Source organism: Xiphophorus maculatus, chromosome 14 (assembly GCF_002775205.1).
Source record: "Xiphophorus maculatus strain JP 163 A chromosome 14, X_maculatus-5.0-male, whole genome shotgun sequence".
NCBI lineage: Eukaryota > Metazoa > Chordata > Actinopteri > Cyprinodontiformes > Poeciliidae > Xiphophorus > Xiphophorus maculatus.
Window position 1 is genome coordinate 7259240 of NC_036456.1, and position 26302 is coordinate 7285541.

Sequence of the window (26302 nt, forward strand, 5' to 3'; positions counted from 1 at the left end):
CTGTCAGCCTACTGTCATATAAGGGACAATAGAGCCCACAAAAGACCCCCTGGAGGGGTAAAAAAAAAAAAAAGTTAAAAGCTAGCATGTTATGATTTAAAACAAAATAATGTATTAAAGCAGAATAGGACGACCACCTGATGTCATAAGGGGGAAATAGAAATGTCCTCTGATATCATAAAAGGGAACAGGAGGATAATCTGATGTCATAAGATGGAAAAATGTCTTCTGATGTAATAAGGGGAATAGGATGAACATCTGATCTCACAAGGGAGAAAAGAATAACCAGCCGATGTTATAAAGCGGAATAGGAAGATCATCTGATGTAATAAGGGGGAACAGAATGATCATCTGAAGTCATAAGGCAGGGTCTTCAACCTGTGGCTCCGGAGCCGCATATGGCTTTGGCCTAATCACTTTGGCTTAAAATCATTAAGTGCCAACTAGTAAATGGAAGCATTAGAAAATCTTCAGTGTTTGGAGGGGAAGATTGACACCTTGTTTCTTGTTCATGTGGGGTATTTTGTTTGTTTGTTTTTTTGTTTTAATATATATATATATGTGTGTGTGTGTGGCGGCACAGGATTCTTCTTTGTTCTTTGTATTGTAAAAAAAATCTAAAATTAATAAAAAAGAATAATAATAATAAAAAAGAAAATCTTCAGTGTTTTTTGTGTAATAATTGCATTTAATTTCCACAACAACCCGATGATAAAAGCGCCAGTGACGTCTGTTTAAACCTCTTTTCCAATCAGTAAATCTTTCAAAAACATCAACATCCTGTTGAAGACAATGCATCTCTCCTGTTCTTGAATGTTTTGTTGTTCTTTGTTTTAGCACCTTAAAAGTATATTTTAGTCATTTGTGGCTCTGAATGAGTTTTGTTCAGCCTGACTGACGGTGAAAATGGCTTCGTGGATTGTTAAGCATGCAGGACCTTGCTGTAGAAAAGAAACCTGTTTAAATGCCATTTTGTCCTGGCTCCACACATCATGGTTAATATTTCATTCAGTGTTTTGTGGAAGAGCCGACAGTGCAGCGGGCATCACATTTCACCTGTTTCTATGACGACTTTTTGAACAGCATTAAACTTATTCAGGCATTTGTGTTCCTCAACAAAGAAACCAGAAAACACTTTATGAGCTGACTCTCCTATAGCTACACATCATGTTTGTGCTGCTTTGGAAACAGTAGAATAGTGAAGGACTACTCTCCACTAAACTTACTGAGCAAAAAAATCACCAATAAAGGAGGGGGCAAAAAGTAACAATCAAACGCATATGTTCAGTATTAACTATTTAAGACGTTCTCCAATATTGCTGCTAAAACAGACTTATTTTACATATAGATCATTTGTTTTAAATCCCCTGAGAAACACGAGGCGACAAGATCTTTAAATTGTTAAGCATGTGTCTCTAATGAAGTCTGGAAGGCTTTCAGACGTCACGTATGGTTTGGTCTGTTCTCTATTTACAGCCCAAACAACTATTCAAATGTGTCTAGTAGAGCGTGGGTTGGATCAGTGCAGGAGAAGTTTCATAACCGGAGTCAGCTCTTTCTGAATATATGAATAATTTCGTATAACTATGCGTGCTTACAGTATGTGTGTGGCCTGCTGTCTGGCTCTGAGGTATGAAAGTTTATTTTAATGAGTATTTTTTAAGTGTGTGGTTGCGTAGGAAGGTAGGCCCTCCTTGGACACGGCTAAGTTTGGACTTGTCCAAGCTAAAATGATGAATTTCTTTTTGTGGCTACTAGAGTTTGGTTGTCTTAGTACACAGTTCCACAGCTCTGACATACCAGCTGGTACCTTCAAGACACCAGATCTTCTGCTCACTTCTGTTTTCTGTTCTTTTCAGAGTTAACGGATGAGTAGAGGGCACAGGAAAACACTTGAAAATTGTTTTTAAACTTATTTACAAGTATAATACAGGGGCTATCTTAAACTCGCTAACAAATTCAATCGTTCCTGTTAGATGCATTTATTTATTTATGTTTAAGCCATTGCCAAAAGTAGACCTGCTGGGATACATGGTCCAAAAATTACTGAAATCTAATGTCAAATTTTCAAAATCACAAACGAAAGACTCTGCAGTCTCACTATTTGTGTGAAAAAAAGTCAGATATCCACAAAATGCATAAAGTTGTAAACACAAATGTACTTTTTGTTTAACTGCCCATAACCCTTACATTGCAAAGATTTTTATAACAGTAAAGTCATTTCAACTGCATTGACCAACAAGAAGTTGTTGTACCTGTTTAATTCACAAATTATGCTAAAAATATTTGCCACAATGAAAGATGTCTATGTAGAAAAGTAATTCAGAAATTAATTTAGGGAACTCGAGAACCAGCAACTGGGAGACGTGGGAATCTTAAATAGTGGCTGACTTTTTTTGACAGACTTACGCCAAAGAAGAGTAAATAAGCATTGACCGATGAAATCCAGCTGGTATTTAAATTATATAGATTATTTAAAATATGTGGATGGCAGATTTTGCATTAAATCAGTTAATACACAAAACTAACCCCTCCAAGTGACTGGCTAGATTTTAAAAATGCTGAGTTTTGTCAGGATCGAACGTGTCTTTCTTCGCCTGCTGGTCCTTTCCTGCGCAAGCCTCTCTTGCTTTCACAGTAGACAAGCATGAATTAGTACTGAAATGAAATGTGTTTCATAAAAGACATGACAGTTTTCTATTCTGCTTGCAACGGGGCAGAAAGAATGGCGTAGGGATTAAGCGCGCGTTTACAAGAGCAGACTCTGAACATTCGTGTAAAATTCAGAATGGAACGAAACTTCAAAAGGGATCAAAGTTCCACCAGCGACGAAAGAGAAAGAGGTGAGATCAACCACCGGTGAAACAGAAAGTTCTGTCATCTATCAATCATTCCTGAAGCAGAATTTATTCCCCACAGTTTGCTCCAGAACAAAATAAGCCTGGCAGCCTTTTTTTTGTTTTTTTATCTATTCCTATCCCTCTCTGGATGTGTGCTTTAAACAACAGCTGCTTCCTCCTCTTCATCCTAAAAACAGCACCAACTATTTATTACTTTTATCAGCCCTCTTATCGTCGGTAGTTGTATAATTTCCCTCCTACGTGCTAAAAGAGGCCATTTTATGCTTTTTGTTTTAATCCCATTGCTCCATTGTGCAATGTATCCGTTCTGCAGAGCATTATAAGAATGGAAAAGTTCACAATGATAGCAGTTACACCAAAAGTAGATTATATTCTTAAATAAATTTTTACTTAACCTACATCTCTTTGCTTGATCTTAATCAAGCAAAGATTAAGATCTTTAAAGATGTTTTCTAGTTTCATAAAGTTAGCACCTTATTTTGAACATCATAAAATGTCGTCAGTAAACTCGTATATGATGTTTTCATGGAGAGGCGTTGGTTGAAATGCTAGCATACGTCGTCTCTGTATTAATATGACCAATAAATCACCTCATAAGATTATTTTTGATATGTTTTCAGTTGAGGTGTTGCTTAAAAAGCTGTTTTTCAGGGTCATAAACTTAGCACTGTAATTTAAACATGGTTATTTAATTTTTAGTCACTGACTCAGCAGATTGAAATACTTCAAGGTAGAGCTGAGCGACTCTCCTGAGGGACATCTGGTATTTCTTAAGTTCCCATTTTCTTTAATCTCCTGTAACCTCCTTGCGGAAACAGCAATAATAGATATTTTAAAAGATAATTTAATGTGGAGCGCCTGATTTTAGTTACACTATTCAGTTAGCAACAAGTTTGTTAATACAAGGGGGTTGGGTAACATGGGTCTCAGTAGGGAAAACACTTGAAGGCGTGAGTGCTTTAGTCCAACTCTTGAAGTTAAGTCTCCAGCTGCAGTCTTAATTTGCAATCAAAGAGTTCCTAAGTACAATGAGGATGTGTGTGTGTGTGGGGGGATGTGTGTGCGCGAGCAAGGCCTTACTTGAATTAAGCCGTTCATGCATCACACAATTCACAAAAATTAAACAAACAACTAGACAGTCGTTTTTATGGCCGTTTAGTTAAGCCACCTCTAGATGTAAAAAATAATTCTTGAGGAGAATTTTAACTAATGTTTCTCAGAATATATTTGACTCATGTTCAAATATATTGTGGACAGAAGAAGAACTCTCTTTGAATTAAAAGCGTATTTTACAATTTTTCAAGAGGAAACGATGATTAAACTAGGAGTTTCTTATCTTAATCCCGTGTCAGTGATCATTGTAATCTAAATTTTAATTTGTCGCTTGTCTTTTTTTTTACTTATTTTACTAATGAACTGAACTTAAAGGGAGAATTTTATGTATTTTCCAGGCATATAGTTTCATTTTATAGGACAATCAAGTAACTATGTTACCTTCAGTTGTCATAAAAATGCTTTATGTATCAAACACGACGTAAAAGAAATTTGACTTTGTAGATTAAAGCCTTGAATTTGGGCCCTTGTCTCTTTAAAAATTCCTGCTCTTTCTGAAACTTCGCCTTCAGAAAGTCATCAAAACGTTGTTCCTCCATTAACCCTATAACAGTGTTTTTACTTGCGTTGCACTGAGAAGTAGCTACTATAATGAGCTCAGCATATGAGCAGTTCTACAAGGTGTTTGCTAATTGCTGCTGGCTAGTCTGAAGGAACTGAGCTGGGCAGGGTAGTCGCTCAGCTCAGCCAAACGTCCGCTTTGTGAGTCCATTTAGTGTGAGTTTGAAAACATATTCACACTAAATGCTTCGTATTATTCTTCATAAAATGTTTAGAAAACAAAAGGAAATTTATTTCAGCCAAATTTTCTACTACTTTTTGATTTTATTTGATAGATAAATACGTCAAATACGTTTTACGATTGCAATGTGACTAAATGTGAACACAGGCTGTTTCTCTTAGCTGAAATCAAATGGTCCAACTCCTGTTTCCCATAGGAGCGGCTTGCTATATGCAAAACTAATTAAACTCCTGCTTAAACAGCAGAGGCTGACTGTGCAAGCATAGCTTGAGAACATCACAGCAACGAGAAATCAAATAAACCGGATGAAGGGTTATCGCAGTCAGCGATGTAAAACATGTCGTTGTGTTGCTGCAGCATTGTTCTTACTAAATGGAAGAGGACGCGCCGTTCAAGATGTTTCAAGATGTCAGACACGACATCAGGTGAAGTCTCTCACTTCGCTTGAAAGCCTTTGCAGGCTGTGAGCCTGAACAACTCTGGACAGCCCCAACAATTTGCGAAGCTTTGCATCACTGTACCGCCTAATTGGGATCTGACACAGGTTATTGTGCCGCAGTGAGACTGCAGTGAGGTTACTCCCGTTTCAAAGATGCTGTGATTTTGCTGAACTGCCACAGAAAAAGAATCTTGTCCTTGAAGATTATTTGCTTTAATAAAGAAAAAATTTAAATGAAGAGCAATGATGATAAAACCGGAAAAAAAGAAAGAAAAAAAAAAAGGTCAGTCAGGACAGCACAGTTACGACTCAGGTTTCTTCCAAAATGGCTCCATGTTTGCAAAATGTGCTCACATATTCATGAAAATACAGTTTACAGTAATGGCTTTTACTGAGATCTCTTTGTGATGTAAACTTGTGTTTTTCAAAGTGGGGACCCACAAGGGGTGCCGTGTGGGGCCCTGAAGGGGCATCAGAAAATTGGAGGGAAGATGAGAAAAAATTGCAAACATACATTTTTTCATCTTACTTTTTTGATTCAAATTTTAGTTTTCTTTTTCAATCATTTTTCAAAACTAAAATATTGGTTAAAATATTTCTTTTAAATGTTATTTCTGATGTTAATTTTCTGATTAGCTGCCAATCAAATTCATCAAGCTGCTTAGCTCCTCAAGCTAGCATAGCTAGCAAGAAACAAAGGTTTTTGACAAGAAAAATATAAAATATTACATATTTTTTCACATAAAAATGCGTATTATCTGGTAATGAAATTATAGTATGTTATCTGGTAATAAAAAAATTTGTCACAGCATGCATAGATATCTACAACCAGAAGGAATGAGGCGGAAGTTATGCTAACATCCCAAACGTTGATGTCTCTTTACACATTTCATAGCAATTTCTGTGGATTTGCAGAGGCTAGTGCTTTTTTGGGGAGGGAGACATAGCATGGAAAAGTTTGGGAACTCCTGATGTAAATCACTTGACCAGTAATAATAATCTCTGACTAAAAACTAAAATAAGGGGTGCTGGGAGGGAAAATAGCAGCGGCGGTTCTAGTTAGCTAAGGTATAAAGCTACCATACGTTAAACTGCTACAATGTGACACTTTTTTTTATTTTCATGTTGCCGAACTTCCTATCAGTTGTTAAATAAAATGGTTCTGAATGTTGTCGAGTTGAAACTGTTTAGCCATTTTTTTTGTCCTTTTTTGAGCATGTTAAGTGTGCAGAAAACTTTTTTAAAAATACAAATAATCGTGGGCGTGCAGTGGTGGCGTAGCGGTTAGTGCGACCCGTATTTGGAGACCTTGAGTCCTTGACGCGGCCGTCGCGGGTTTGACTCCCGGACCCGACAACATTTGCCACATGTCTTCCCCGTTTCCTGTCAGCCCACTATCATATAAGGGACACTAGAGCCCACAAAAATAGAGGGGTAAAAAAAAACAACAACAAATAATCGTATATTGTTTATGCGGTTTATGCGGTGCGAGATGCCTCGGCGCGTCTCGACCTCCACATTGCAGGCGCTGTGTGGCGATCAGAGAAATACACACAGCATGCACAATGAGGAGACCCCGACGCGCCGTTCCGCAGCCGCCGTGACGCGCTAATTGCCAACTCCATGGAGTTACTGACCCGGTGGACCCGGACACAGAGGGAACAGCCTCACGTATTTCCTCGTATCTGTAATATTACATGGAAGTGCCCAACAGAAAGAAACATCTTTCTTAATTATTTAATTGAAACTTGCCAGAGCCACTGCAGCCAGGCATTTTTCTACCCGTTTTCACTCTCGGATTGACCGGGCTTCTCGCTGCCGCAGTCGGAGTAATGAGAAAATCTGGCGTCAGTCAGAAAAAGCCCTGTAGTCGTGGTTTTGGAGGATTCAGCTAATGAGCAGATGAAACTAAGTGATTTTACTCCTTTCATTTGCAGATAGAAATAATTTTTTCCACTGTCATGGCTATGCAGCCAGGGTAAAAATAATAATAGTAATAATAATTTTATGTGGTCTGAGTTCAATGTCTTTGAAATGAGTACAAACTTCTGCATCTGGCTCTTTCAATAACACCGTTTGTCAATCACCATACCTCTTCTGTATCATTTTTATCATTTGTGTAGGAGCATTGACCATAAAATTGCACAAATTGTAGTTATGAAAATAAATTTGTAATAAATTTGCCACAAGCCATGTTTCTAAAGTCCCAGTGAGAGCTGCAGTTTGTAACTTTAGGAAAAGAATATGGGATCCAATTGGATTTGATTAAGCATGTGCAAACTGCTTCAATGCCTTTACACTCATTAGACTCTAATGTTACCTAGATAACAGTCAAATGTTCAAGTAAAATCATATCTAGCATTTATTCATTTAGCATAAATGCTATGTCATACAGTCTGATTTTAGATGGCCATGAGTTAAGACATCTAAAGCTACTTTCACAAGTTACTTTTTTCTGTTTTGAAGAAGTAGTAAAGCGGCAAAACATAATTCCAGACATCATTTTCGACGAAACGCTGTCTGGGCTGCCACACGTTGCTTTGTGCATCGGTTTGAATGGCCTGATTATTTTAACGGATACATAATGGACACTTATGTAGATTGAATCAATTATGAAGAAGGCTTGCCGCCATATTCAGAGCTTAGTAGGCTATAATTCTATTGGCTGGATATCTCATCCATCAGTTTCTAAGTGCTTTGTCTCCCCCTCTCTAAGACACTGTATTGTAAAATCTGCTGCCAGTTACTTGCAGTGCAGGAATTACAAATAACAAGTTTAATGATCTATGTAACACCATGCTTAAGAGAATCAATGGGATGTTATGAAGAGAAAGAACAGTCAGTCACAGATCAGGTGCAGAAATACTACAAAATCAATTTTTTTGTTCACTAATCAATCATTTTTACATTAATTTAGCATAAATGCTACGTCGTACCATCTGATTTTAGATGGCCATGAGTTAGACATCTACAGAAAAGAAAGATCCTGTGTTTGGTCTTGTTGAAATATGTTTTTCTTTCCCCCTCCAGCAAAGACGTATGTAGACAAAATTCATTCCAACTGGTTCAAAAAAGCAAAAAACAGAACCCATTTTTAGTCACAAGTTTCAAAGCCCTGGAACAAGCAAGGTAATTATGGCTGTTTCATGTAGAAAGCACTGGCTCCAACAATGTGACCTTTTAAGAGAATGAGAAATTATTTTGGGGAAAAGGAGGTAGAGTGGGAAAGGAAACAGTATGATGGTAGACTAGTCTTAAAAAAGTAGCTAGCGCTACACATTTCAGGGCTATGTCCCAAAAATTACTTCACTTATCAACACTGCAAAAATATTAAAGCCACAATTATAACTTCTGTTTTGCTCTACAACTTGACTTTCACAATGAAACCCAATTAAAGCAGCACAGAAAAAAATACAATAAATCCCAGAAAAAAGCAGAATATATCAATAAAGGCATCAGAGACACGTAGAAGTTTGTTGCTTTCTCATTCAAAGTTTATCCAATTCCAAACAAGCCGTCCGCAGAAAGCCATCGGAAAGCACATCAAGTTTATATCCTCCGAGTCCCTTTGACGGTTTTATTTATTCTCAATGAACTTTAAGCAACTCCACGAAATCAGCAGAAAGGTTTCGACTGTTGAATTGTTTCATCTTTTCTGATGCAACATGAATCAACAAAAGGCCCAGTGTTACACTATTTATACTATATACGCAAAGTTACTTACAGTTTTACGTACTTATTTTCAATAAGCCAATGGATAAAAATATCAAGTATGGTCAATCTGAATTTGAACTACATAAAAAAAAAAAAAAAAAACTATAACTCTGAATTTTTTTCTGCCACCATGCAAATGAGTTTCCATGGAGAAACTGAGTTTTTGTCTGTCTGTTTCAGCAGAAACGTCTGTCCAGTAGTTTGGTAGGAACTTTTTCTCTTACGTTTCAAAAACCTATGAGAATAAAAAACAATAGGTGGAAATTTCTAACATTCTGCCGAGTTTGTTCTTTCTTTTTTCTGTCCTTCTGTTTATTGTCAGTTGGCATCGCCTTACTGGCGGATGACTTTGACCTTTAACTCCAAATGGAGAGTGGGTTGGAGAAGCAGATTACAACGTGTCCTCTTAAATAAACTAAAGCGCACAAACATGTAAAAAAAGGAAAAAAAAACTAGATTTATAATTAAATGACCACTTCAGGGAGCTCAGAGCTGAAATTTCATTAAATATAGTCACTGGATATTTTAATATAAAAACAAAACAAAAATGCAACCTGACGTTGCAGAACAAACAGGACAGAACTCCACCTAATTGATTTCACAACATTCAGAAAGGAAATGCATCAAAGCTGATGCACATACTTGAAACACATGACAAAATGTGACGTTTCACAAACTCTCCCTCTTTAACATTCAGATGTTAACATGAGTTTTTCTTTAAAATCCCAGCATACATTGCAAAATATATGCTGGGATACAACTTTAATAATCCCAAACAGTTTAAATTAAAAGTAGCTGTACTTTCCCTCACAATATTGTCTATGTCCCTCTAGGTATTCAAACATATGGCTAGTAGCCCATCTAATCAATCATCACAATATTGATCCATCCTTGGCAGTAACTGGTACTTTAAATAAATGTTGCCTTCATACAGCGGTCTTGGTGCTACCCTGTTGTAGCATTGTAGTAACAGCCAAAATAATATATTGCAACACATGGTTTACATACCAGGGTATCTGAAGGTCTCAACAAGAAAAATTCAAGACTTTTTAAGGCCACCTTGAATAAAATTTAAGATAGAAATATAAGGGATGGTTGGGGGAACTTGATGCATTGCAATCATGCATAATGAAAATTTGCTCTCTACAGCTACCATGGTGCCAAGCTTAAAATTCGTTCTACACCCAGCCTCATATGGGCTGGCAGCAGCAGTCAGCCAGTGGCAAAAACAAACGTTGTCCAGCCGACTGGCGATAAATTTGAACTTACACAGGACAGACGCAACAAAGCTAGCTAGCTACCAAGGGTATATTAGTAACTAGACGTTGGTAGCCCCAACCACCTTGGAATGAAGAAGTTTGCATCTCAAAGTTTTGCTTGACAGAAAAATCCCCTGAGAAAAAGTCTAAATGAAATAGTTCTGACACAACAAAATTTAAGACCTGTTTAAGGCCAACTTACATTTTTAATTGAATTTCAAACATTTTGAGGGCTTATCTTAGACACACCACTTTAACACTTTAGGGATGTGTGGACACCCACCCTGCATACATTCATGAACGCTTAATCTAAGATGTGTTTATTTGTTTTTCCTGTTTGTGTGTGTCTACAATTTTACTGCGTATATATGGGAGGGAATTAATAAAAAGCCCAAAACTGGAAGCTATTCCCATGCAACAAAATACTATTTATTTATCTGTCAAACTGTGAAACAATATTCAAGAAGAGCAGAACAACCCATTGTGTCTGTGGTTATACGATTTGTCCTTTTTAGCAACTATGCCTTTTAGAGACTTCACTAATAGTTACTTGACTACTCATTAAAAACATGTCATACCTGTAAGAGGTTAACTATCATAGCAAATATTGTAAAACTGATATTTTTGAAACTAGACTGAATTTGATTATACCACGTCACATCCTGTTATGGTTTTTCCAATGTGTATTTTTCCCCTTGGTCTCAGCTCCCCATGACTCTGACAAATAAGTGTACACCATAGATCGGAAAATGTTCAAATGTTAACAGATAAAAACAGAAAAATGCCAAATTAATGAAACGCAAACAGCATTTAGGCTTTGATTTTACAGGGACAAACAAACCACAATAGATTCACTCGTCTAATTAAGAGATAAGCAAATGATTTGCAATTGAGACTCAGATATTTTATAATACCATCGTTAATTTGACATCTAAACAAAGTGGCAAGTGCTAGAAAAACAATGAAGAGAGTAACTGGTCGATTCAGAAGAAGAGGCAAAAATTAAGTCAAGCAATCAATTAAGTATGTTACCTTCAGTTGTTATAAAATGCTGTGCATGTCAAACATGCCTTAAAAGACATTAGACGAGGCATCATAGTCATATCGGAGGCCTTGAAATTGGCCCCTGTCTCTTTAAAAACCTCCCCGGGAGGCATTAGTATAAAAAGTTTTCTTTTTTCCCTCCCAGTAAATTAAAACATCAAGCCTCACAAAACATATGCAGAACATCCATCTGGATTCGAAATGCAATGTTTATTCTGCCGGCAGACAAACTCTGCATTATAAATGCCGTTCTGTTCTCAATGGCAAAGATTTCTCGACGTTTCTTTGTGTCTTGACAGACTATTAAATGTCTTAGTCTTTAAGTGATTTCATTGTAGCAACCTCTTGTTGTAGGATTACAATGGACTATTTTTAAGTGCCACTTGTACACATTATCTCAGTCTGGATTGGTGACATATAAATGTTTTAAAGATGTTTTTGACTGTTTTAAATCCTACTTAGCGCTAACATCTCATTGATATTGACAGATCTCTGTTCTTTGATAATAATGCAGCCCTGACTCATATTTACATCTCATTCGATTAAGTAAAGATATATAATTTCACCACAGATTTATACTGAACAAAAGCTAATATTGGATCATTTTTTCCATAAACACCCAAATACCAAAATATCTTGGTCTCAACAAAGTTTGGCCATGTGTTGTGTTGTAGTAAGAAATCATTGTTTTTTCACATATATTTAAAGAAAGAGAGAAGTGGAATCAATAATTTACAGGCATCTGGGCTGAGCAGAAAAACCTCCCATACTTACAGGCCTTTAACAACCAGCTGGTAAAACTCGTGGTCCTTCTATTCTCTAACGTATCATCAACAGAGCGACTGGGATACAAAAGACAAAACAAAAAAACCCTCAACTTTTACCTGCTTTACCTGTTAGATGTGAAATGTTACAAATTCTGAGCATAAAAGCAACAACCTTGGTGCCTTGACGTCATCGTACTGTACCAAATTATAACGTTATCACGATCAAACAATATTCCAATCAATAATTGATAAAGAAAAGCCATGAAGAGTATTTCAGAAGAATCTATCATTTTTGGGGGGTGTTGGGATTCTTACGCATATATTTTGATTAGTTATATAATAGTTAAAAATGTTAATTAAATTCACACTGATATCAGACAAACCCGAGTGGCATCAATGATTCGCCTCCAAAGTCCAAACGCGTGATCTTCACAGGTCAGCACCTACTTATATTTCTAGATTACAAAATATAGAAATAGAAGTACATAGATGCAGTACAAAAATATTTTAGTATTGACTCATTTATAAAAGTCATTCAATCCTGCCACAATACGGTAATAATAATTGCGTTTTTTTTAGATGAAGTAAAAATTGTTACAAATACTAAAACAAAAAAAAATTCTGAAAACCATTTTAGAAGAAAAATACTGGAAACTGTCATTGAGAGGAATTATACAATCTGATGTCAGCAGGGAGTAAAATCTGCCTGACAAACACAGATTAACACAAAAATATGTTGAGATATTTAACACATACAGTGTGTTATAATGTGTACATTGTAACACATTGTGTGTTAAAATGAACACAAAATGTGCATTAGAGGTAATAACACATTTTTGTGTTATTTTTTAACATCTGTTCTAAGAGATGCTTTTCTTTATTTCTTCAGAGATTAAGTGAACACTAAAACACTAAAACAACGGCCTTTTTAAATTGAATTTATCTGACAGGTTTTAAATAATTACGAGCCGGAGTTCTTTGTTTCTACGTTGAGGAAAAGAAATTCTGTTAAAGTTACATCTCTGGGTGTCTGAGCAAATTGATTTTTAAAACAAAACATGTTATGGGGAGCGTGAAGCTGGGTTGAAATGCAAACCAAATGTGTAGAATTGGGGTAAAACAGGGTGAATTTTTCTAAACTAATCCACAAAATGTTGATAAATACCCGTCCTCATCTCATTATTGCATTGGATTCAATCCAAAAGTGACTGTTCTGACGTGCATCGCGCAGCATTGCTTCTCCATTCTAATTTCAGTTTCCCCTTGACGCCAAGGTGACCTCCTGCAATTGCATCACAGAGGTCTGGCTCCAGACGTACCATGTCTGGGTGACAGAGCCTTAGTATCCAGGAAAACAACATTTTTAGAAACGTAATCTGGACCCAGTTCGTTGAAAGGTGAATCTCTTTCCTTCACACGTTACACGTCGCCTGTAAATTCTTTTGTGCTGCTAATACGCTAAAACAAAGAGTTTATTTGAATCCCAGAGTAGATTCCCAAAGTACCACCTACAAAAACAAAACAGTTGAAGTACAGAATATTTACCATTTTATTTATATCAGAAATATTTACGTGAAAGTAATAAAATGAGCTAAATCAAAAAGAAAATATCTAGCATGCTCAAGGTTCCCATAGTAACCAATTATCAGAGCCACAAAAAGCATTTGTGTCCGTCTTCAGAAAACTCCCACGGAGCAGCGAGTAAACTCTATTTACTTTTTCTAGATTGTCAAGTACTGCCAGATGTTTGTTTTAAAATTTTTATGTTTTTAGCAGCTACACTTTTTAAACATGGCAACAAAACATTACTGATAGATTAGTCTCTTTTCTTACTTTACTTTCCCATCCAGTGACAATCTCCTGACACTTAAGAGTGCGCACATAAACCTGTACAATATGAATACTTTGGGAATGTCAAACCATCGTACTATTGAGGAAATGGGTTCGGAGTGTGAGAGATGGACATGTTTTGCTGTTTACAGACATGAGTGAACATAATAAAAAGCTACATAAATACAGACTGTGGAAGAACCACAGTATTGGTTCTGTTGGACCTCAGCGCAGCTTTCGGCACCGGTGACCATGACATATTACTGAATCGACTGGTCCAGTACGAAACTGGGGAAAGTCTTACCTAAAGAACAGAAACTTCTTTGTTACAATAGTTGACTTGGTTAACATTGTATTGGTCAGAAGTCACATGCGGCGTTCCCCAAGGCTCAATCCTGGGTCCCCTCTGATTAAATATCTACATGCTCCCACTAACTCAGGTTATAGCAGGAGATAAGATTAGCTACCATAACTACGCAGATGATACACAGCTCTACATTACGATATCATCAGGTAATAATGAGGTTTATATGATGTATAGCATTTGAACTTACTTGTTGCTGAAATGTGCTGTACAAATAAACTTGAACTAGTAGGTGAACTTTTGTAAATACTCTGTGGGACAAAAGTTTGTATGCGACACCGAGTTGATAAGGCTCGCACATCAGCCAGATTGCCACTTTGTCCCGCACTAACAGATGTACAGAAACAAAGCGAGGTGCCCAACTCGCTTATCAAACATGCTAATACCCTTTCCGATGGTGGGAAGTGAAGGAATGTGCAATCTGTACGCTCCACAATGAAATCTCAACTGTATGTGCACAGTTTGTGGGGAGCCCGAGCGGCTCCCAGAATACACACAGTACTTTGGAGAACGTGGCAGCCTTGAGTATTTGGAAGGGTTTTCCCCAGATATCTAGCTAAGCTCAGTGGTAGGGGCGCTAGGGCAGTTCACCAGTTGCTCAACTGCGTTTTTGTGTTAAAAAAATGTTAAAAGTTGACAGGAAATTTTGGCAATAAAACATTAACAACAAAGAAATCACAGCAGTGGACTGAATAAAAGTAAGTCGTTCTGTAGGCTGTGTATGTATAATAAAATGCCATTATCTTTTAAAACAGACAAATGTCTGCAAAAGATTACTGACGTTTATTGTAAATAAAACTAGATTAACTCGTCTTTACCATCATTGTTACTGGTGTATGTACATCTTAAAAATCACTTAAAATAAACAATACTTATTCTGATCGGGGGGTAAGTAACGCCTGGTGGGTTGTTAGATTTGGCCATATGTTAGATTTGGAGGAAAGTGGTAGAAGGTCTTAGAACGCCATTGGAATGGTCCAATTAAAAAAATAAATGACATCATAAGATAAGAAACGCCATCTCAAGTCATAATTCAGGAAGTTAAAGCTCGGTTATGACTCATCACACCAGCAAATTAGTTCCAAATTGGCTTAAGGACAATGGAGTCAATGTTTTGGAATAAAGCCCTGATCTTAATGCGTGAAAGTGTGTGAGCACAGCTACAGAGATGTGTGAGCGAGGCAGGCCACAAACCGGACTTCATTACACCAGTTGTGTCAGGACGAATTTACTGGAATGTGGCCCTAAGGTTAAATAACGAGCCCAAATACATAACACAGAGCGCCTCGCATGTAGATTATAAACGTTCGATTTGGTCTCAACTGACCGTACAGCCGTCTTTCACGTTTTTGTGTGTCAGGTTGCAAATGGGCAGAGTGTGGTGTTTATATGTTTGTGTACGGTGAAGACACATTAAACCTAATTCATGATTAAAGAAACGGAGCCTGAAACATCTAATGCATGTGAATATCAAGTCTCCAAGCAAATCTGCAAGGTTAAAAACAGAGTAAATCACTTTCTGCCTCCAGGCCAGTGTGATGTCCCTATAGTCATTTGCAATTACATTAAAAGCTGAGTCATCAACAATGTTATTTGCTAAGAAGGCTGCAGCTGCAACTGAGACCAACTGGATGGAGACAAGAAGATAATAAAAAAAAAGTATTGACCAATCATCGGTTTATCCCAATAGGCTGGATTTACTTGGTTCTGTACAACCATATTCAACAAATTGGGAGATTATTGTGTAGTTCATTTATTTTAGTAACTTGATACACAAAAGTTAAACTCCTTATATGGATTAGTTGCACACAGACTTAACTTTTAGAATGTTTTACTGGTAATTGTGATGATATTTCAGCTAAAATTTAATAAAACATGACATTCAAGATTAGAATATTACATCAGACCAAGAAAAAAAATACAGAAATGCAGATTTAATGGAAAGTATGTTTAACAGTTGCTTGAAATTTAATATTTTCAAAGGGCTACTTTTAAGTGGCCAAACGAGCTTCATCAGAAGGCATATTGTAATTAATTGAATATGACTGCAAACATACAGAACTGAAGTCAAGTGCCTGAGGGTCTGTGATGTAAGACCGCCAAAGACAGAATACAGATTCGAACCAAATAGGAGCTTCATCAGCTCATCATGAGCTTTGGCAGCAGCCCTGTCGGCTTCAACAAATCAGCCGTCAGCGACCAGACGGCAGCAGAAAGAAAAAAAAGCCACGATAAATGTGACGCGTGGTCCGAGCCTCGTGTGGATTAATGAAGTGTCACTTGTGCACCTCCGTTTCCCACGGCGAGAACCGCGACCTGATCAAACACCTGCCAGGAGGGGCTAATCCCACCCGCAGTGATAGCATAGCAGGTTCCCATATGGATATTCACAACCCCCACACTCCCTGAGGGAGGCACACACACACACACACACACACACACACACACACCTCTGAACACATGTACTTTTGGACTTCCATTTGAGCGGCTCTACAACCACAACATCAAGCAATCATTTGGTTCAATGACAAAAATGTTCTTTCTGCCACAAATACTGGTAACCCCTCCAGTCGTCCGTTTTCAGACTTGCAGTGTCTTACCTTTTAATTTTATGTGATCAAAGTACTGCAGAATTTTGTAGTGAAGGAGAATAATAATTAAAGAATTACTTTCCAAGTGTATTATGAGTGAAAATCGGGAAGGTATGACTATTGTACAGTAACTGCAGCTGCAAGTCTTTTTGGAATATGAACGGAAATTAGTGGCTCTGGGTTTTATTTGGAGGTCTTCAAGAAAAGAAGTAAACAGTTTTCAAATGCAGGTTGCTAGCATATTTAAGGGATTTCTGATAAAGCCTACATGGAAGATCGTCGTAAATAAAGCTTAGAGTTGTCGACACTCATGTAACAAGGTGATTTCTGATGGCAAATGGTTTGTTTAGGGTAATCAAAGGGAAGATTAACACAAGTACAAGCTACAGTTTTCAGTTTTTTGGGGGGAAGCTAAATTAAAATGGAAAAATACTTTCCCCAGGGACTGCAGAGATTTGCTTGTCAATACATCAAGTATGTTTAGTGCACCTCTGATGTTGATGCTTCTTCCCTGAAGAGAGTCAGCAGGTCTGGAAGTTCCTGTCATCCTCTAGACGCCTCATGTCTGCATCTGTGGAAATCGGTTTGACAACAAAAAGCAAGTCACGTTTCGGTGCAAAAGAAGCAAACAGATGTTCCGAATTGTTGCAGAAGCTGTTTGCCTCGACAACTCTTTCTGACAACTAAAATTTATCATCATGTCTGCTATGAGCCGTGTGTAAGTCTCTGTTTTTGCTTCGGTAAGTGGGTGGAGGCTGGGGAATTGGAGTTCTCAGGATATTTTGCAGGGGTGACATGTTGTATATTTGTGTGTGTGGGGATGTGTGTGTGTGTTCTCCATAGAGCTAAAAGATCAAACAGTTGCATCCCCTTTGTTGCACCTCTGGTTCAGAATTTTTTTTCAGAATGTGCTACTCAAGAGGTTGCCCATAAAGAATATCAAACATGTATTTGACACACAGAAATACAGAGGTATTTGCGTTGCCTTTGATCGCAAGGCAGCACATTTATTTTTGTGAAGAGCCACCGACAACATGTTGAGAAACATGTCATCTTTATCGCTTTAGATTATGACTGTTTTGAGCAAATTTCAGTTGGAAAAAGGTGCAGTAAAGAAAAAAAAAATCTAAAATATAAAAGTAAGATCACCCTATGGCATATTTTTTAATTTGCTAACATACTGGGAGACATTGGTATTCGTACATTTTAATACGAATACAGACAATTTCAAGTAAAATGATTGAAAATAAAAATGAAGAAACATCAATCGGCATTTTGAAGAGGTTTGCAATGTTTTAATCTCAGGCCTACATATTACCTGAACAACAGATAAATTCCCTTCAATAAAACTTGTTTGACGACATTAAGTATACCAATAGATTTCAAAATGCAAAACATTCTGTCCCAATCTAATGAAATTGAAGAAGTCGCTGACATATATCAGTGTGGTAAGGACTGTAAAGCGTTTCTAAGGCTTCTGACCCACTGCAAAAGCTTTGGAGAAAAATAGAGAAAACATGCAGATGAAGTTTCCTAGTAGCTGCCAAGAGACCAAAGTCATCCGATGAATGGTCCAACAAGTTATCCAGGTCACACAAGAAGCAAGAACCCTATCTCAGTCACTCTCTGTGTGCAAATGTGGAATTCATTGGAGAGTCCCAATACCAAAACCACAGCTGCCGAAAACACAAAGACACAATTCTGCAAAGAAGAGTTGAGTTTGTACTTACTCGGTATATCAGTAGCTGCGTTTTCATTACAAATATGTGCAAAACTTTGTCACTATTTTGCTAATTAAAAAAAAAAAAAACCCACACAACTTCCAATTGAGGTGTTGAATAAGATCCACAAATAAAATCACAAGTGAATAAGCTTGTTCACACGTTGAGTCATTAAAACGTGCCATGTCATCATCCTCCAACTACTTCCTGTCATTTTCTTTGTCTTTTCCCCCCTATAGTAACACCCGGTTGTTGATCATGTGAGGCAAAAAAAAAAGTGTTGTCATTGCAGTTTTGTGAAATAAACTAATTTCAACACAACCAAAAAAAAGAAAGAAACACCTCATCCTATGCTATATTGTTTTAATAAAAAACTATTATTTATTTATTTATTCAAAATAGAAATTTTTCCATTGAGCGGATTTATTTTTGAAATGTCAAATTGCGCAATTATATGGTTAATGGATCAATTTTCGGTCACTGATGTTTGATGATATGAACAAGTAAAGTTTGATAAAGAGGCGAAAAGCAACAAGTATGTAAGGGGCAAATACCTTCTCAATTCATCTGCATTCTCGCTCCATAGGAGACGACTAGAATGGCTTTAGGGCTCAGAACGTGATTCTTTTTCACAGCCGATTTCTGTTGCCTATTATGAGCCTCCAGACGTATCTTGAGATTCTTCTCCTATATTCATCCATCGCTTGAAAGAAAAAATTCTATTAGGGCTGAAAATGAACGTGTATGCTGTAACTAAAACCCGCTCAGACCAGCAAACCTGCAGAAGAGGTTTAGTAACATAACTAAATGTTTGTGTGCTAAAGCATTGATCGTCTTTTTTTATTCTGAAGCTTGTTAGGATTCACATGGACACAAAGGAAAGTGTGAGCCTTCATGAAAAGACGTCCTAAAGAATAATCACGCCTTCCAGAGAAATCGATGGAGACGGCGTGCTTGTTTGACTTGGTGCACATGTTTCATCTCTTGCTCATCAGTCTGTCCACTGAATGATCTATTTCCACTTTCAAGTGGCAATGTGTCTGTTTAGTTGACTTTTTTTTTTTTTAAATGGATGAATCAGTCGGCTGAGCTGTGGTCAGATATTCCATGTGACTCATTTCAAATCAGTCTAATGTCAATGCCATTATTCTGCAATCTCCGTTTTGTAGTTTCCCATACATCTGATGCGAAACGACAAATTTGCTGGGGATCATAAGAAAAATGAGCAATTACTATACAACAGAATAAATGCTAAGATTTTTATTTCCTGCTTTTTTACTCTTTATGGCTTTCAGAAGCTGCTACCCCCGCGAGCCGACCCCGGATAAAGCGGAAGAAAACAAATGGATGGATGGATGGGCTTTCAGATAGGTTGACATTCGACTATGGGATGTTTTCTCTCATACTGAAGTAACACAACTGAACCTGTTTAAAGTATGAAGCAATTCTCAGTAAGAAGAATGCTGAATATTATAAGGTGAATGCGACAAGATTATTTAATGGGTTTTATATTTCATTTTTGTTGCTTTCAGTTTATAGGGAATTTTCTGGGATTTTACCATAAGGGGAATTCCAGATCCGTGCTATATACATAAATTTGACCTTGACACTTAGGGCAAGGCCAAGACCACGGACAACTTCTGACAAATTGGTCAATCAATTCCAATTTTAGAAATCACTGGAGGTTTTGCAACAATGTTTGCCTGAAATACTTATGCACATGCTCTACAGACTATGATGGATCAAAATCCAGCAAATTGTCCATGTAGGATTGACACAAAATAAAATCCGGCGTAGTCAGTTGCCCTGGGAAGTCACCTAATTAGAGACCACTTGTGTATAATTTAACCTCTCAGATGTTCTGTGACAAGTTTGCTAAAGGAGGCGTAAACACTTACTGAAAGTAAGTTTAACGACTACTGTCAAGGAGGACATATGCAGAGACACACCTACCGTTCCAGGAGAGAGAGCCGCTTAATGATTTTACACTTCGCCAGTCAGGCACTTTGAGGCTGATATGCCAAGGTGAGAGGTCAAACTGGTTCCCCTTCATTGATTCTCTAACCAGAGCTCATCATCTGCCGTTGCGCCCCTCCCGCCCAACGCCGCGTTTTGTTCAGCCCTCCCAGCCAAACAGAGCGTGCCAATCACAACTGACAGCTAGTAAGGTGTTCATTAAAATGACTAAGTGACTTGAATAAAACTGAGAAGCATTAGTTCCTCAGATGCATTTCTGCTTCGGGTCTTAATGAAGTACTTTGGCAGTCTTATACAGTTTCATCCAGCTATTTTTAACAAACATATATGTCTTATATTACATTTTGGAAGTGCCCTTCAGAAACAAAAAAAATAAATAATATCAAGCACCTAATGGGATTTACCGCTTTTAGTCTCCCTCTCCTTCCACATTGGCAGGATGCTTTTTTGTTTGTTTTAGGTGTTTTGTTAAATGAATCTTTTTTCTAGTAATTACCATTTGTGGTTTCCCTTCATTTCTTTTGTTTTTTAAGGCTGTTTATTGATCTTTACTAAGAGTGTCAATGACTGTGGTGAGCCCTATATATTGAGTTTGTATACCACTGAGAGGAAACACGATACAGTGTCAATACAGCTTAGCAGGGCTTTTTATTGATTCTTCACTGGCATTATACGGAAGTGGAAAAATCTGATTTCTAATTCTAAAAGTTGCTAATTGATTTATTAGACATTTAGACAGTTTTTACTCCTGATAGTCTGGTAGACCCAGTTCGATTCATTTTCAGCGGACGCGGTTCGCTTGTGCACAACACTATGTCAAACTCACCAACCCTTTAAAAAACTTGTTCCCCTCCTCGCCTACGTTGCACCAAGAGCCACTGAAGGAAACGACACAAAAACTTCAGAAGACATCAGCACAGCTTTCTTCTTTGCAAAATGGAAACAAAAATGGAGTGCAGTCAGATTTTAGTGGTTGTAGGGTTTCTCTTTTGTCTTTGGTAAAAGACCATTGGTCATTTCTCCCACCAGCGCTATAGTCACTTGTTTGTTTTGGTTGTATTTACCCAGAATGCCCTGCTCTACAGTCTGTTTCTTGCTTTCGAAGCGGTCTCTGGTTCACTTGGCATTTACATATGCATTCAAACCGCATCAGAGTTTACTTTAACCCAGTCTTTCTTAACTGTGGTCCCCGGACCACTGGTGGTCCGTGGGCGCCCCCTAGTGGTTCGTGGGGTACTGCACATAAACAACTGTTTATTTACTGTGACCTGAGCTCAAAGTGCGGTGCTATAGCTAGCTTACCTTCTTTGGTAGGTAAGCCAAAGAAGGTAAGCTTTAACACACCAAAGGATTGTGTTAAAAGTAATGATGGAAAACTGGCTTAAAACCAGGTCACTCAAAAGAAAAGCTGCAAATACCAGTGGAAAGAAAACACCTCAAGGAATATTATATGATCAGAGGAAGCTGAGTTATAGCTGTTGGGTTTTGATGTGTTGTTCAGTAGCGACTGGATTCCTTTGAACGATGAGCGGTAGGAATCGCTCCAGTTAGTCAGAACTGTTCTTTGTTTTTTACGACTTCACTTGGTAATGAATGATGCTCTGCTGTCAGGGTCAACAGCTATTGTTACTTTTATTTAATTAAAAAAATATTAAACTAAATAAATGCAGTAAACAAATACAATGGATTGAATGGGTTAATTATTTTTTATATTTAATGGTGCAGAAAAGGTTTTTTTTTTTGTTTCTGTTAAAGCAACTCAAGTTTATTTTTCTTTAATTGTGATTCCAAATCACAAATAGCCATAAATGTCATTAATGTACACAACACTTGGCAGTAAAGAACACCTTCTATTTTTATTTCCATGTTGTTGACATCATTAGAAAGTTTAGACACTTTCAGAATTTGTAAAGAACTCAAACCACTCAAGTAGATGGGTCTTCATTTTCATGGCTTTGTCGTGGCCAGTCCCATTGTTAAATGGGTTAAGTGGTCCTCAGCCTGAAAAAGTTTTGAGAAACACTGCTTTAACCAAACAGATGACTCGGCGTTTAGGTGGACCAGAGTTCGCTTTTTTGGTCCACATCAGAGTCCAATTACGCATTCGCATATTCTAAAACAAACCGGACTTCCTGGACAATCAAACTAGAGATGGATTAAAGTGGACTAAACAGGGCTGGTGTGAATGCATCCTTAGAATCCGTTTCCACTTTCAAATAACCCCTTAAAGTTCTGGGTTATATTTCTATATATACACCATCTCCTGCTGAGCTGACACTGTGCACCACTTCATAAACCCAATCCTGTACTCTTACATTCATCTCATGGAAATTCAGCTTCCACTCTTCCCCTCCTATACTTCCTCCTCCACTGTGAATCTCCCTCCTCATTATTTCCAACAAGACCCTACTTTTTTTTCTCATTAATCTCCCTTCCTGCAGTGGCCAGTCCACTTTGGTGGGAGCTGGAGTACGTGTTATGGCAGAACTCAGTTGTTTCATCACAAGATATGAGGGTGAACATGGTCCGGAATCCCTTGTGCGCTGAAAATGATAAAAGTTCATTTTAAATAAGCGTTTTACGATAATCTGAAAGCAAAATTCAGTGCCAGACAAAAATCATCTGCTTCAACATTGTAGTGAAGCAAGTTGTACCGTGTCTGTGTAAAACATTTCTTGAGCAGAAAAATCTATCTTGATAAAGTTACTCTGACCCACTGGCATGGATCAGAGGAAATTATTTTAGAAAATAATTTATATTTTTTTAGATTTTGTCAGGTAATGTGCTTTAAGAGGAGCACTCCTTATGCACAAAAGTACGTAGATTTATTTTAGATTTTATGGATGTAACATTATATGTAAAAATGTGCAGTTACTGAATGTTTCCGCCCCTTTTTCCAAGACGGGTTCATCTTTCAAAATTGGACAGTTGTTTGGTTTTACTGCGCATCTAGACTGTGCAAAGATGGTTTAATTAAAAGTCAAAACAAAAATCTTATGTCAGATCCATCAGCATTGTGGATGGCAACAAGAACATTCAAAGTCTAAATGGACCATTTTGAATTTTTTTGCACTGAATGGTCACACAGCTAAGTGTTCCTCTGAATGATTTTCTTTGTTCCTAATAGCAGACACCGACCATTTTGTTCTACAATATTTGCCACACTGCGCCACTGCTTCTCATCCAATCACTCAAAAGAATGACATTTAATGATTTGGAGCCAGAAAAAAAATTGCTCCTTCTGCAATTTTTACATCAATAGTTTGATAAAGATTCTAAGATCTAGTTCTAAGAATGTCGCTTGCGATTTTGTAACCGACCATCCTGTAGTGTGTGGTGTGTTACGCTAAATCAGGGGTTTTCCCCGACTGGGAGGTTAACACAGCTTGTTCAATATGACAGGTAGCCAATCAGAAAGCACAGATTCTCCTCAGTGTTTTCTGAGGGGAAATTACGGAGGGGAATCCCAAACAGCTGACACTGTGCGACCCGAAGTCCAGCGGACATTGGAGATGATATGTGGAAACAACATTAATGTTTATTCAACATGCAAAGAATAGAAATGACAAGGGGTGTCTTGTGTGTTTATTTGGCTCTGTTCACTCAGAATGCCCAAAGCAATTCTAGGTTAACAGAGCATTTCCTGTTTTTGGAGCGGTCTCCAGTCCGCTTGCATCCACATACGTATTCAAACCGTGCCAGAGTTCATTTCAACCTAACTAAAGTTTTTAGGTGGACCAGAGTTCGCTTTTTCGGTCCGCATCAGAGTTTGATCACACATTCACACCTCCCCAAATGAACCAGACTTTCTTGACAAATGAACTAGTTTGATTAAAGTGGACTAATCAATGCAGGTGTGAACGCACCCTTAAACCCCAAATTTGTGTTAAGCACAACAGATTCTGTTAAGTGAACTGTAGATCTCTGCAACTCTTCCAGAGTTTCTTAGCTGCTTCTGTGATTAACAGTCTTCAAGCGTTTCAGTTTAGGTGGACTCTCTTGTTCTAGTAAATTTGAAATTGTCAAATACTTTTGCCAGGCACTCTGCTTTGTCTGTCCACATAGCTAGCCTTTTTTCTTTTGTAAGTATACTTTATGTATGTTCAGCAAAAGAACATTTCTGCAAACACAAGCTCTTTTTGACAGGTTTTCTGTCCTGGATTGATGGGCTCAAGGGTTCACTGAAACCGGTGGGGGGTTTGTGGGGCTAAAAGGAACAGCCAACCACTGCTGGTTATGGAACTTATTAGCAACCCTGGGCTGATTCATAGCTGCAAGGAGAAATATTACCTCTCATCTTTGGAAGAACCCGAGGGCAGCTGGGAAGATGCGTGGGGTCCTTTAAGACACGGAAACCTTGACTTTACTTTTCTCTTTATTGCTTCCTCAAACTTAAGCCGACTCAGGTGGTTTCGAGGATAAATCGATTGGGATTTGAGTTTTAGTTCGTCTTTGATCAAGGCATTTACGACAAATCGAGCAAGAGCATTTTTAAATTTCTTTAATGGAATCCTAATTGATTCTTTGTTTTGACTTTTCAGTCAAGATTTTCAATCGTGACGAGAAACGTTCATGCGGACAACATTTTGAACCTTTGTGTATGTCAATGCATTAATGATCTGTTCAAAATTTAACCACCATGGTATTCATGAGTGAACATTTTACTCTCATATTAGAGCGATAATATTGAGAACACAATGACATCTGTTTCAATAAAAAACTAAATTTTAGATTTCCCCAAGAGGTGCTGATAAATTTTTGAAAGGCACTGTGTACGGACGACCAATGCAGTGAAGAAAGAGGACGACTGGAGAGCTAGATTTATTTTATACCAGCATCTGCTAAAAAAAAAAAGGGGGGGGGAAACAATAACACAAGCACAAAAAATAAACTTGAACTGGTCGAGTGGAGTGGATTTACAGGCGATGTGATGAAATCCATATTTGGCCCCAGGGAATGAGAAATAGCAACATTTTCTCCATCACCACAGACTCTACGGGTCCTAGGTAATCAATGAAACTATTTGGCCTGTAGATTTTGGTGAAATGCCTTTGTTAAAAAAAAAGGACAACACTCCTAACTGTTTGTTATCTTCACATGTATTTTATGTGCTTTGAAAGGTTCAATACTAGTAAAATGAGATTTAATTGGAAAGTAAAACGCAAACGGTAAAACTCTTCCCTTGAAAAACGAAAGGCTTACCAATTTTTCTTTTATGGGATTTAAAAAAAAACATGAAATATTTAATTAGCTTTTACACTAATAAATCCCAGCAATTCTAACAAAAAATGTAAGTAAATGAATAAAACTTTGCAGTACTAGTGCTAACAAGATTAAATCCTCATTTTGAATGAACCATCCGCCGTTACACATCAGTCATTCTACTCTCCAATTTTGTCTACAAACCACTTCAGTTCCGTTTTCTCACCCCATGCTCTGTATTTTAGTCTGCAAGGATTCATCGTCTTTATCCAATCATCGGTTAGTCCCTTCTGTTCTCATTCAAAGCTAATCATTTTGGTTATTGACTTCATTTTTCCATTTGCACTTCCTTTCTATTCAGGACCCTAATGTGAAATTTGCTGGGTCATGTTCCTCTCTGTACAAATATTGGTCACATTTTTCCTGAGAGTATAACTGAATTGTTTGACAAATAATCCCAGTTTTAACTTGTATTGAGTTTTTTTTCGTTGGGGAGAGCTCAGATTGTTATTGAGCCATCTTTTTTAGATTTCTCATTGAGGAGTCTTTTTGAGTGACAGAAGAAGTTGATCAGATATAAATGTTGCTCTCTACTGCAGAGAGACAAGTCTATGCTGGAGTAGTAGGATCACTGAAGATGAAACAAAAAACTAACTGGCCACCACAAAACTTAACTTA

General features: G+C 37.6%; 1 protein-coding gene across 1 annotated transcript in view; it reads right to left on the bottom strand.

Moving 5' to 3' along the window:
- LOC102216937 (5-hydroxytryptamine receptor 2A-like) overlaps window positions 1-26302 on the bottom strand; it is a 161916-nt gene that overhangs the window by 105457 nt on the left and 30157 nt on the right. Inside the window, exon 2 of the mRNA XM_023345773.1 lies at window positions 17214-17295. The gene's annotated coding sequence lies outside the window, so the exon portion shown is untranslated. The remainder of the gene's footprint in view (window positions 1-17213; window positions 17296-26302) is intronic.